Source organism: Cebus imitator, unplaced genomic scaffold, assembly GCF_001604975.1.
Source record: "Cebus imitator isolate Cc_AM_T3 unplaced genomic scaffold, Cebus_imitator-1.0 Scaffold93, whole genome shotgun sequence".
Classification (NCBI taxonomy): domain Eukaryota; kingdom Metazoa; phylum Chordata; class Mammalia; order Primates; family Cebidae; genus Cebus; species Cebus imitator.
The window spans coordinates 1,494,598-1,508,869 of NW_016107408.1; the positions used below are offsets into that span (position 1 = coordinate 1,494,598).

Genomic DNA, 14,272 nt, shown 5'->3' on the forward strand with positions numbered 1-14,272 from the left:
AATACTTTGTATAATGCTTTTCACAGGAAACTTTCTTTCAGAACATAGAGCTGGTTAGAGATTAGTGCTCCTGATAGATTTGGGGTGAACTGACAGAAGGGAACTGAAACTTGTTAAAAATCTCCAACATGCTCTGCACTATCTATACTCCATGCTTACAGATACTGTCTTGTTTAACTGTGTTGTAAGCTAGGTATTATTATTTCTATTTTGCACACAAGTAAATTGCCCAAATTTTATAGCTGGTAACTTTGATTCAAATCTTTGTACTTTGTAATATGGCAAACTGCTATATCAATGTTAATTTGTCTAATACATATATTTTGTACAAATTCAAGCCCATTAGATCCTTTTGTTAAATGAACAAATTATGTTAATGATTTTAAGGAATAATACTATCAGTAAAATTTTAATTTTATCAGTAAAATAATTTTATCAGTAAAATTTCCAGATATTGGGATAAGTGGCTTTTTCATATAAGAAGTCAATAATTTTTCATATAAGAAGTCAAGTTAAGAAAATAAACCTTCAAAGACAATGAGAGCTCTACCTCTCACAGAAGAATCTGAGTAACAAACTTTCTGTGTAGGAAATAGTCATGTTTTCAATCTTTAACATGGGCCAGACTAAAAATATATCTATCATTGATTAAGTTCCTGATTTATTCTTCATATACCACAGTAGAATCTCTAACTATGATTGGCACCTAAGTTGACCTTTTGTGGCCCTGAAATAGATTCTCAGGTTTAAAAAAAAGAATAGGGTGGCTATGTCTGGAAAAGTTCAGGTCTGGGTTCATGTCACAACTGGATGAAGCCGCGGATTAGGATTTCCTCACTTTCCAGCCTCAGCCTTTGTTAAGTTTGTTTCACTTAAGAGATGTGCCTTTAGCCCTGTTGGGTGAGTCAAAGTTGATCTGTGCCAGGGCTCTCACTAATACCGGTTTTTTCCTCATCCTCATTATATCCTCTGTAATTGAGGAGGTTTTCCTATTATCTCCCTAAAGCCACTAAGTTATTGAACTGCTGAATTCTGACTTAAACCACGAAACCCAGGCAATACCCAGCAGGAGATAAGAGATTTATTTGGTGGAAAAATTGAACCAGTGAGTCTCTAGGACTCTGGACACAGCAGAGGATGGTGAGACTAAGAGGAAGTCTGCACTGTGACCTCTAAAACATGCCTCTGCCCAATAGCCCCACATTCAAGCAGGGAAAATTCCTACAGAACTTCCCAAAGAAAACCTCCCAGCACCTCTAAGGCCAACATTGTTGGTGCTCTGCTACCCACCCCACCACCTGTGGGTCTTCCAGATCCCCTTTATCATATCAGAGAACCTGTCCCCAAGCCTTTGTGTGCTTCTGCTTCTAGGCTGGTACTTGGGACTCTATTTGAAGGGCATTTTTGCTACTGGAGCCTCTTTGACCTGTATGCCAAAGAGAGAACTAGAGATGTCTGGGAGTTATCCTTCTCCTCAGGTGACACTCAACCAGTAACTGACTGAGATGGTGTATGAGAGTCTAGCTCATGTACCTTACCATACACTTTCCTTGTAGCACTGGATTGGAGCTGGGATTTTGCCTGGAATCTTACTCTTCTTACTCCTTCTTGCCTTCTTCTCTGCCATGCTAATCCAACTCTTATCAATGTCACAAGGGTGTTTGCTTAATAGATCACTATTCTAATAATTCTCTTAGCACTTGCTTTTGGAGAACTTAATCCAAAATGGAACTCAATCACTACACAGAAAAACACCAGGCACACAGTCTTTTCCATATGCTATCTAGCGCCCCAGTCTTAAAAAGAAATGTACACCCAGGAATCACCAAGCATCTTCGGAAGAAAGCGTCCAAGATGAAATTCGGAGACCAAAGCAAAACAAATCAATATGAAAATCAGGGAACAAAAACAACAAAAACAAAAATGCCAAAACCTCAGTGTCAAAGTCAGTATTTACATTAGGTTTGAGTGTTTACGTTATTTTAACATTACAAATAGTTGTCATCAGCATCATCACCTGGGAACTCATTAAAATGAAACTTCTCAGGCTCACCACAGAACTACTGAATCAAAAACTCTCTGGGTAGAGCCCAGCAGTTTTGAATTTTAACAAGCCTTGCAGTCAATTCTGATCTAGCCGCATGTTGGAAATAACACATCAGAAGCATGTAATAACAACAATAAGTTGTTATATAAATACATTAAGAGAATGGGAGAAGAAAAGTGTCTGTTTGGAGAATGGAGAAGCAGAAATCTTAATCTCATTTATCCTAAGTAGAAGTCAACAGATTAGTAACTAAGATTGCTATACCAATAGCACCATTCGCTCATTCATTGAACAAATGCATTGAGTACTTACTGTATTCTTGGCATGGTCCTTCATTCTAATACAACCACAAGCAAGAAAAAAAAGCTGCTGTTCTCCTGAAGCTTATGTTCTAAGTGGGGAAATGATAAACACACAAGTAACAAAAAGAAAAACACAGGAGACACTGATGACAGTGTGAAGGAGCATCTATTCTACGTTGAGTACTTAGGGAATACTCTGATCAGTGACATCAGGACAGGCAAAAGACACAGAAGCAGCCCCAGCTCAATCATTTGGATCTTCACAGGCTTTGGGAAATATTTGGGGATTTATTGAGTGAAACAGGAAGGCAGTCCAGGATTTTGAGAAGATATATAACTTGATCAGACTTACGTTAAGGATCTGTGGAGGTGGAAAATTATATTTTCCAAATAGGGCCATAAAAATGTTTCTCACCCCACATCTTTTTCTATAGTGTGTCCCTGACATGTCTCTCACTGGAAAGTAAATTCTGTGTCCTCTCACTCAAATTTGGGGAAGCTTGTGACTTCTGTGCTTGCCAAGGCTAGGTCAGAAAAAGCAACTAACTTTCTTTCTTTCTTTTCTTTCTCTTTCTTCCTTTCCTTTCTTTCTCTTTCTTTCCTTCCTTCCTTCTTTCTCTCCCCTGTCTCTCCTCTCTCTTTTCTTTCCCACCCTCCCTCCTTTCCTTCCTTTTTTCCTTCCTTCCCTTTCTCCTCTTCTCTCCTTCCTTCTCTTTCTTTTTCTTCCTTCCTTCTTTCCCTCCTTCCCCCTTCCTTCTTTTTCCTCTCACCTTCCATTCTTCCTTCCTTTCTTCTCCCCTCCCCTTTCTTCTCTTTCTCTCTTTCTTCTCTTTCTCCCTTTTCTTCCTTGTTTCCTTCCCTTCTTCCTTCTTTTTCCTCCCTCCTTCCTTTCTTCCTCCTGTCTTTCCTTCCTTTCATCCTTCCCCTGTTTCTTTTATCTTTCTCTTCCCTCCCTCCCTCTATCTCCCCCTCTCTCTTTCTTTAAAAGTTGTTCAGAGCATTCATGTTTAGACCCCTGAGCCTTCAAGTAAGAGAGCTAAGGCCATAGAAAGGCCTCCTGTGGTCATTGCAGCTAGTTGTTCTAACACTCACAGGCTCCTAGCCCAGGTGCCAGCCAGGTGAGTGAAAAAGACACATTCAAGCGATCCCAGCCCCAGCTTTCAGGTCCCAGCATTTGACTCTTCCCAGCTGAGGCTTTAGATCCTTATCAAGAAAAGGCAGATCATTCCTCTTGTGTCCTGTTCAATTCGCTGACCTACAAAATCTTCAGCATAATACAATAATTGTTTTACACCACTGAGCTTGGGTTGTTTGCTGTGCAGCAATTGTAGCTGAAACAGTGAAAATAGATTTCAGAACCTTGCTACACGCAGAGCCAGCATTACCAGAAGCATCAGTATCACCTGGCAGCTGGTGAACGATGCGGGATCTCAAGCCCATTCTAGGCCTGCGACATCAGAATGCGCATTTTAACCAGATGTCCAGGTGATCCGAAAGCACGTCAGAGTATGCTTTCCAATCTGTTTTAATCTTTGAGTTAAAGCACACTTACAGGAAAATGTACATATCATAAGTGACTATTTACCTATGCATACATTTGTACAACTCCCACCCAGATGAATATAGAGAACATTTATTTCCATCACACCCAGAAAATTTCCATGTGTTCCTTCTGAATCAAAAACCTCTCTCAAACCCTCCCAGAAATAACAACTTTTCTGACTTCCACCACCATATATAAAATATCTTGCTCTCAAATTTCATAAAAATGTAATCATTCAGTGTGAATTTTGTTTGTTTCTGGCTTCTTTTGCTAACTGTACTGTTTTTGAAATTGAGTCTTTTTGTATTTATCAGTAGCCTATTCTTAAAAATTGTTGTGTCGTGTTTCATAGAAATATGGCACTTTTTAAATTTTATTCTACTGATGGACACCTGGCATTTTCTAGTTAGTAGTTATAATAACTTGAGAGAGAGAGAGAGAGGGAGAGAGACAGAGAGTGTGTGTGTGTGTGTGTGTGTGTGTGCGTGTGTGTGTGTGAACACAAGTACAGTATTCATTTCTCTTAGAGAAGAAATACCTATGAGTGGAACTGTTGGGTTATAGGTAGGTGTGTGTTTAGCTTTATTAGAAATTGCTAAAGTGTTTTCCAATGTGGTTGGGCCATTTTACTTTCCCACAAGCAACAAGGAGAGATCTAGTCACTCTACTTCTTTGACAATAGTCGTTATTGTTAGAAGCTTAAATTTAGCCTTTCTGGTGGGTGTGTAGTAGAACCTCTTCGTGGTTTTCATTTGAATTTCCTTAATGACTAATGATGTAGAACACTTCTTCATATGCTTATTGACTATGAGATATCTTCTCTGAGAAATCCCTACTCAGTCTTTCTTCTGTAGTTTAATTGAGCTGTATTGAGTGGAGAAGTTCACTACTATTCTACAAATGAGTCCTTTGTCAAACCATGGGGCTGCAGACACTTCCTAAGATGATTCCTAATAATCCTTGCCTCCTCGTATTCATACCCTTGGGCAATCAATCCCTTTTCTTTGAGTGCCAGTGAGACCTATGTCTTGTTTCTAATCAACAGTTGAAAAAAGAGATGAGATGTCACTACTCCCATGTTTAGATGACATAAAGTTATAACTTACATCTTGCGAATAGGCTCTACTTTTTTGTTGGCCTGTATACTTCATGAAGCAGCTGCTGTGCTGGAGAGGCCAACATGCAAGGAGCTAAGGGTAACTGAAGCCGGTAACCCAGCTTGCCAAGAGGAACACGATTCCACCAAATACCCTGTGAGCTCAGAGGCAGATCCCTTCCACGTCAGCTTTCAGATAACATTCCAGCCCTGGCTGAAATCCTGACTCCAGCATTGTAAGAGATCCTAAAGCAGAAAATCCAGCTAAACTATGTTCAAACTCCTGCCACACAGAAGTTACGAGATAATAAACATATTGTTTTCAGTTGCATAATTTGTCATTTTTTATACAATAGAAAATACATATGCAAATACGTTTCCTGAGTTATAAATTATCATGCTGATGGCTGTGCAGTGGTAGCTCAGTGTGGTTTTAATTTGCATTTTCTAAATAATGCTTTTGATATGCTTTGGGCTGTCGTATACCTTCAGTGTGGAGCATTTGTTCAAACCTTTTGCCTACACACACACACACACACACACACACACATACACACACATTTATTTATTTTTGAGACAGGGTCTCACTCTGTCATCTAGGCTGGAGTTCAGCAGCACAATCTCGGCTCACAGCAACCTCCATCTCCTGGGTTCAAACAATTCTCCTGCCTCAGCCTCCTGAGTAGATGGGACTACAGGCACACGCCACCATGACTGAATAATTTTTGTATTTTTAGTAGAGATGGGGTTCTCCATCTTGGCCAGGCTGGTCTCGAACTTCTGACTTCAAGTGATCTACCCCCCTCTGCCTCTCAAAGTGGTGGGGTTACAGGTGCAAGCCAGCACGGCCAGCCTGTATATTTGATTGGGTTGTTTATTTTTTATTATGATTGAGTAATGAGGCTTTTAAAATCTATAAATTCTGGCTATTTCTTCTTTAAATTCATATAATAAAAATATTTCCTTGCCAGATGCAGTGGCTCACACCTGTAATCCTGGCACTTTGGGAGGCCGAGGCGGGTGGATCACAAGGTCAGGTGTTCGAGACAGCCTGGCCAAGATGGTGAAACCCTGTCTCTAGTAAAAATACAAAAATTAGCCAGGTGCAGTGGCGAGCACCTGTAATCCTAGCTACTCGGGAGGCTGAGGCAGGACAATCACTTGAATCTGGGAGGTGGAGGTTGCAGTGAGCCGAGATCATGCCACTGCTCTCCAGCCTGGGCAATGGAGCAAGACTCCATGTCAAAAAAAAATTTTTCTCATGCTTGCTTTAGCAGCACATGTACTAAAATTGAAATGATACAGAGAAGAAGATGGTAGATAGGAGGCAGAACTAGCTTGCAGCTCCTGCTCAAACAGAGCAGCGTGTGGAGACTCACATTGTGAACTTTTGCTCCAAGAACTACCACAGGAATATACCAGGAAAGCCAAGACAATCCACAGACCCTTTGAAGAACTGGATCACTGCTGCAGGCTCCCTGAGATACTGAAAAACTGAGTCTGCTTGTTTTCCAAAGGGGACACTCATGGTCTGGGGCAAATTTTCAGCCCTGGTTACTGGCTGCCTGGAAATAGACTCGGTGCTGTTGCTGGGCATGGTGGGAGTGAGACTAGCCTTTAGGATTGAAGGCTGCATGGGAGTGGGATGAGGCCTGTGACTGCTAGCTTTCTCCCACTTCCCTGGAAACTTGTATGACTCATCAGAGGCAGCCATAATCCCCTTGGGAATAGAACTCCATTGGACTGAGAACCACACCCCCACCCCCACAGCAAGCCCTGCCCAGGGAAAGGCTGAGCTCAGACATGCTTATCTCTGCCCCTACCTGGTGGTCTTTCTATCCCCCCCTTTATCGGCCCTCCCGCCATAGCTGAAGATAAAGGAGTTCTGTAGCCCTGTCCATCACCTGAGAAACAAGAATACTTAAACAGGTGGCCCTAGGGCAAGTTTGCATCCTCCAGATAGGACCACAGCTCATGCATTCTTGAAAGCACCACCTCCTGGCTGGAGACCAACCAACACAAAACCAGCACACTGAACAGAAACACAACCAAGCATCCTCACAGAGTCCACTTTACCCCACTGCTACCTTCACCAGAGCATGTGCTAGCATCCATGGATGAAAGAGCTGAAGATGGATCACATTGCAAGATTCTTTGCAGACACTGCCCAGTACCATCACAGAGTGTAGTAGCTCCACTGAGTGGTGAGATCCAGAAGAGCAAAAACAATTACTACAGTTTGGCTCTCAGGAAGCCCCATTCCTAGGGAAAGGGGGAGAACACCACATCAAAGGAGCACCCCATAGGATGAAAGAATCTAAACAGCAGCCCCTGAATCCCAGCTCTTCCCTCTGACATAGTCTACCCAAATGAGAAGGAACCAAAAAACCAATTCTGGTAATATGTCTTCAACATCCCCAAAAGATCATACTAGCTCACCATCAATGGATCCAAACCAAGAAGAAATCTCTGGATTGCCAGAAAAGGAATTCAAAAGGTCGATGAGGAAGCTAACATGATACAGAATATAAAAGGAAAATGCTTCAGTGAAATAGCATAAATAAAAAACCATAACAACTTCTGGAATTCAGGGACATACTTAGGGAAATGTAAAATGCACTGGAAATTCTCAGCAATAGAAATGAACAAGCAGAAGAAAGAACCTCAGAGCTCAAAGACAAGGCTTTTGAATTAACCCAGTTTGTCAAAGACAAAGAAAAAAGAATTTTAAAAAATGAACAAAGGCTCCAAGAAGTTTGGTAGTATGTTAAATTTCCAAACCTAAGAATAATTGGTGTTCCTGAGGAAGCAGAGAAATCTAAAAATTTGGAAAGCATATTTGAGGAAATAATTGAGACAAACTTCCCCAACCTTGCTGGAGATCTAGACATCCAAATACAAGAAGCTCAAAGAACACCTGAGAAATCCATTGCAAAAAGCTCATTACCTAGGCATATAGTCATCAGATTATCTAAACTCAAGATGAAGGAAAGAATCTTAAGAGCTGTGAGGCAAAAGCATCAGGTGACCTATAAAGGAAAACCTATCACATTAACAGTAGATTTCTCAGCAGAAACCCTACAAGCTAGAAGAGATTAGGGTCCTATTTTTAGCCTCATTAAGCAAAACAATGATCAGCTAAGAATCTTATAACCAGCAACACTAAACTTCATAAATGAAAGAAAATAGTCTTTTTCAGACAAACAAATGCTGAAGGAATTTGCCACTACCAACCAGTACTACAAGAACTGATAAAAGGAGCTCTAAATTTTGAAACAAATCCTCAAAATACACCAAGATAGAACCTCCTTAAAGCATAAATCTCACAGGACTTATGTAACAATAACACACACACACACACACACACACACACACACACACACACTCTCACACACACACAAAAAGGTATTCAGGCAACAAATAACACAATGAATAGAATAATACTCTTCACATTGCAATACTAACATTGAAAGTAAATGGCCTAAATGTTCCACTTAAAAAATAAAGAATGGCAGAAAACATATTTGGAAAATATATTTGAGGGAATAACTGAGGAAAGCTTCTGCAGCCTTGCTAGAAATCTAGTCATACAAATACAAGCTCAAAGAGCATCTGAGAAATTCATTGGTTGGATAAGAATTCACCAACCAAGTTTCTGCTGTCTTCAGGAGACTTACCTAACACATAAGGACTTACATAAACTTAAGTTAAAAAGGTGGAAAAAGATATTCCATGTAAACAGACACCAAAAATGAGCAGGAATAACTACTTTTACCTCAGACAAAACAAACTGTAAAGGAACAGAAGTTTAAAAAGACGAAGAGGGACATTATATAATGATAAAAGGGCTAGTCCAACAGGAAAATACCACAATTCTAAATACATATTCACCTAACACTGGAGTTTCCAAATACAGGTATTGATTGACTTACCACCTATGCAACTTATGACCATTCAACTTTACGACCACAATTGCTAGCCACGACTGCTCCGTGTCTGGCAGCGCAAACGTTGCCCAGCTGGGCATACGACAGTGCGGACCAGCTTCCAGCAGCACTACTATCTCCGTGTGCACCATTTCAACTGTACATATAGCCTACTCAACTTACGACCAAATTGTGTTATGACCGGTCCGCAGTGTTGACCGTGGTCATAAGCTGAGCACTAGCTGTATATCAAACAATTATTACCAAACCTAGGAAATGAGATCAATGGCAACACAATATTAACTGGGGACTTTAATACTCCAGTGATGGCACTGGAAAGGACATCAAAACGGAAAGTCAACAAAGAGTTGAACAATGAACTTCAACCATACCCTACAATAAATGTACTTAACAGACATTTACAGAACATTCTATCCAACAACTACAGAATGTACATTCTATTACATCAGCACATGGAATTCTCCAAAATAGACCATACAATAGGCCACAAAACAAGTCGTAGTAAATTTAAGAAAACTGAAATCATATCAAGTACTTTCTCAGACTACAGTGGAATAAAATTGGAAATCAACTCCAAAAGAAACCCTCAAAACCATGCAAATACATGGAAATTAAATAACCTGCTCCTGAATGACCATTGGGTCAACAATGAAGGCAAGATAGAAATTTAAAAATTCTTTGAACTGAATGATAATAGTGACACAACCTATCAAAACCTCTGGGATACAGCAAAATCAGTGCTAAGGAGAAAGTTTATAGAATTAAATGCCTACATCAGAAAGTCTGAAACAGCACAAATATTCAATCTAAGGTCACAACTCATGGAACTGAAGAAACAAGAACAATCCAAACCCAAACTCAACAAAAGAAAAGAAATAATGAAGATCAGACCAGAAATAAATGAAATTGAAACAAACAAAAAACCACAAAAGGCAAATGAAACAAAAAGCTGGTTCTTTGAAAAGAGAAATAAAATTGAAAAATCATTAGTGAGATTAACCAAGAAAAGAAGAGAAAAGATCCAAATGAGCTCAATCAAACTAAATGGGAGATATTACAACTGATACCACAGAAATATAAAAGATTATTCAAGGCTACTATGAACACCTTTATGTGCATAAACTGGAAAACCTAGATAGAGGAGATGGATAAATTCCTGGAAATATACAATCCTCCTAGATTAAATCAGGAAGATATTGAATCTCTGAACAGACCAATAACAAGCAGTGAGATTGAAATGGTAATTTAAAAATTGCCAACCTGGCCAGGCATGGTGGCTCACACCTGTAATCCCAGCACTTTGGGAGGCTGAGACAGGTGGATCACCTGAGGTCAGGAGTTCAAGACCAGGCTACCTAACATGGCGAAACAGTGTCTCCACTAAAAATACAAAAAAATTAGCTTGGAGTGGTAGCAGGTGCTGGCAATCCTAGCTACCCAGGAGGCTGAGGCAAGAGAATCACTTGAACCCGGGAGATGGAGATTGCAGTGAGCTGAGATGACATCATCGCACTCCAGCGAGCAAAACTCTGTCTCAAAAAAAAAAAAAAAATTGCCAATAAAAAAAAGTCCAGGCCCAGACAGATTCATAACTGAATTCTATCAGACATTCAAAAAATTTGTACCAATCCTACTGACACTATTCCAAAAGATGAAGAAAGAAGTATACACCACATAAACAGAATTAAAAACAAAAAAAATCACATGATCATCTCAATAGATACAGAAAAAGCTTTTGACAAAATCCAACATCGCTTTATGATTAAAACCCTCAGCAAAATCAGTATAACTTAAGGTAATAAGAGCCATATATGACAAACCCACAGCCAACATCATACAGAATGGGGAAAAGTTGAAAGCATACCTCCCGAGAGCTGGAACAAGACAAGGAAGCCCACTTTCACCACTTCTATTCAACATAGTACTGGAAGTCCTAGCCAGAGCAATTGGTCAAGAGGAAGAAATAAATGGCATCCAAATTGGTAAAGAGGAAGTCAAACTGTCTATGTTTGTTGATGGTATGATTGAATACCTAGAAAATCCTAAAGACTTATCCATAAAGCTCCTAGAGGTGATAAATAAATTCAGCAAAGTTCCCCGATACAAAATTAATGTACACAAATCAGTAGCTCTGATATATACCAACAGCGACTAAGCTGAGAATCAAATTAATAACTAAACCCCTTTCACATTAGCTGAAATGAAATAAAATAAAGTACTTGGGAATATATCTAACCAAGGACATAAAAGACCTCTATGTGGAAAGCTACAAAAACGTCTGAAAGAAATCATAGATGACACAAACAAATGGAAACATATCCCATGCTCATGGATGGGTAGAATCAATATTGTAAAAATGACCCTTCTACCAAAAGCAATATACAAATTCAATGCAATTCCCCTCAAAATACTACCATCATTCTTCACCGAACTGGAAAAAAATCTTAATATTCATATGGAACCAAAAAGAGCCTACATTGCCAAAGCAAGTCTAAGCAAAAAGAACAAATCTGGAGGCATCACATTATCCAACTTCACACTATACTATAAGACCACAGTTACCAAAACAGCATGGTATAAAAATAGGCACATAGACCAGTAAAACAGAAGAGAAAACCCAGAAATAAAGCCAAATATTTACAAGGAACTACTATTTGACAAAGCAAATGAAAACATAAAGTGGGGAATGGACACCCTATTCAACAAATAGTGCTGGGATAATTGACAAGCCACATGTAGAAGAATGAAACTGCGTTATTATTTCTCACCTTATACAAAAATCAACTCAAGATGGATCAAAGACTTAAATCTGAGACCTGAAACCATAAAGATTCTGGAAGATGACATCAGAAAAACCCTTCTAGACATTGGCTTAGGCAAGGACTTCATGACCAAGAACCCCAAAGCAAATGCAACAAAAAGATACATGGATGGGACTTAATTGAAAAAGTTTCTGCACAACAAAAGAAATAATCAGCAGAGTTAACAGACAGCCCACAGAGTGGGAGAAAATCTTCATAATCTACACAACAGACAAAGGGCTAATATCCAAAATCTACAAAGAATTCAAACAAATCAGCAAGAATAAAACAACGCTATCAAAAAATGGGCTAAGGACATGAATAGACAATTCCCAAAAGAAGATATACAAATGGCCAACGAGCATATGGAAAAATGCTCAGCATCACTAATGATCAGGGAAATGCAAATCAAAACCACAATGCAATACCACCTTACTCCTGCAAGAATGGGTATAATAAAAAAATAAAAAACTAATAGATGTTGGCATGGATACCTGAAAATGGAACTTTTACACTGTTGGTGGGAATGTAAACTAGTAACACCACTATAGAAAAGAGTGTGGAGATTCCTTAAAGAACTAAAAGTAGATCTGCCATTTGATCCAGCAGTCCCACTACGGGGTATCTACCCAGAGAAAAAGAAGTCATTATACAAAAAAGATACTTGCACACGCATTTATAGCAGCACAATTCACAACTACAAAAATATGGAACCACTCCAAATGCCCATCAAACAACATGATAAAGAAAATGTGGTATATATATGCCATAAAATACTACTTGTCCATAAAAAGGAAAGAAATAATGGCATTCACAGTAACCTAGATGGAATTGGAGACTTTTATTCTAAGTGAAGTAACTCAGGAATGGAAAACCAAACCCTATGTTCTCACTCATATGTTGGAGCTAGGTTATGAGGAAGCAAAAGCATAAGAATGATACATTGGACTTTGGGGACTCAGGAGTAAGTGTGGGGTTAAAAGACTACAAATTGGGTACACTGTACACTCCTTGGGTGATGGGTGCACCAGAATTTCAGAAATCACCAATAAAAAACTTATTTATGTAAACAAACCCTACCTGTTACCCAAAAACCTATTGAAATTAAAAAAAAAATTCAAAAAAAAAAAAGAATACAGAGAAGTTTAGCATGGCACCTGTGCAAGGATGACATGCAAATTCATTAAGTGTTCCATTAAAATAAATAAATAAATAAAACTTCATATTCTTCCCAGTCTATTGCTAGCATTCTCACTTTTTAAAAAGTGCCTTTTGATAAACCTGCAAAATGAAGTCTGAGAAGCTCTTAATAATCAAGACTAAGATTAGGGAGCACAGCTGGGAGGACACTGTAATATTTTAAGTGAGAGACACTGATGATGGCTTGAAGCTAGCAAAAGCATTGTAAGGAATTGATCACATTTTGGTTATATTTTTGAAGAGACAGTGCCCAGGATTTGGCTTTAGGGTGAGAGAAAAAGGGAAAGTTAAGAATGACTCCTACAAATTTTGGCTTTCACGATTAAAAATCTAAAGCTTCTCCTTTTGAAAACTACTAGCAATTTCCATGTAAAATGAGGCATTTGCCACAGTCTCCACTATTCCCTATTACTCCTAGAAAATAAGGTCAAATGTCAACTGCCATTTCTCATCATGTTTACACCACTTTTTTTTCCCCTCCACCTAATAAGCTTCTCTCATTTACAATACCAGCCTGATTCCTAGAGATCTTTGATTTTATAACTCTAGATATAAAGTGCCCTAGATTTGGAGTTACGAGGCAATGTCTTCAGCCTTAGCTGTGTGTGATATTTGGCAAATCATATTAATTTCAAAGACTCAGTATTTCTATTAATTAGGTCCCTCACTTGCAGGGTAGGAAAAGAGCCAAATTGAATAAATTGATACAAAACAATAAATATTTAGCCTGACTTTCATATATCAGAAAAATATCTGTGATTATTCTGTTTATTCTCATGGAGTGAAATATCCTACCATTTCTTTTCTGCAACACATTACTACTTGATCATTCTTTCTCCAGTCCCTCCTTCCAATGTAGTCACCACCAGATAGTCGATCTAATAAATCTTTTTTGATTTCGCTTGTGCCAACATACTTTGCTGACACCTTTGATTTGGCTTTGAGGTGGCTTTGATTTGGTTCTGTTCCTCTATGGGGCAGCCCTTAGCCTGTATTTCTGTGCCACAAATTAGGCATCTCCTTTACAAATGTCACTTCTTTACTAACTACCCCTGCCACTGACAATGACCTTTATCCTCTGATCTCCGGTGGCACTTAATGGTCTTGTGGCACTTTTTAATTGTTTTCTATTCTTCCAAAGTGCCGACTCATTAAGTGCAGAAGGCATTAAGTATTTATTTTAAACTTTCTCTCTCCTAAAGGTGCTAAAATGCTAAACATAGAGTAGACACTCGATATATATTAAACTGAATTCTGAAACCAATTTACTACCTGCTTTTTCGTATGCCATAGAACTGAGTCTTAAATGCAAATGATAACACTGGACACAGGCATA

General features: G+C 39.0%; 1 pseudogene; it reads left to right on the forward strand.

The window, feature by feature from the left end:
• The first annotated feature begins 12,852 nt into the window (after nt 1-12,852).
• On the forward strand, nt 12,853-12,938 carry LOC119472306 (annotated as a pseudogene).
• Nucleotides 12,939-14,272: the final 1,334 nt, after the last annotated feature.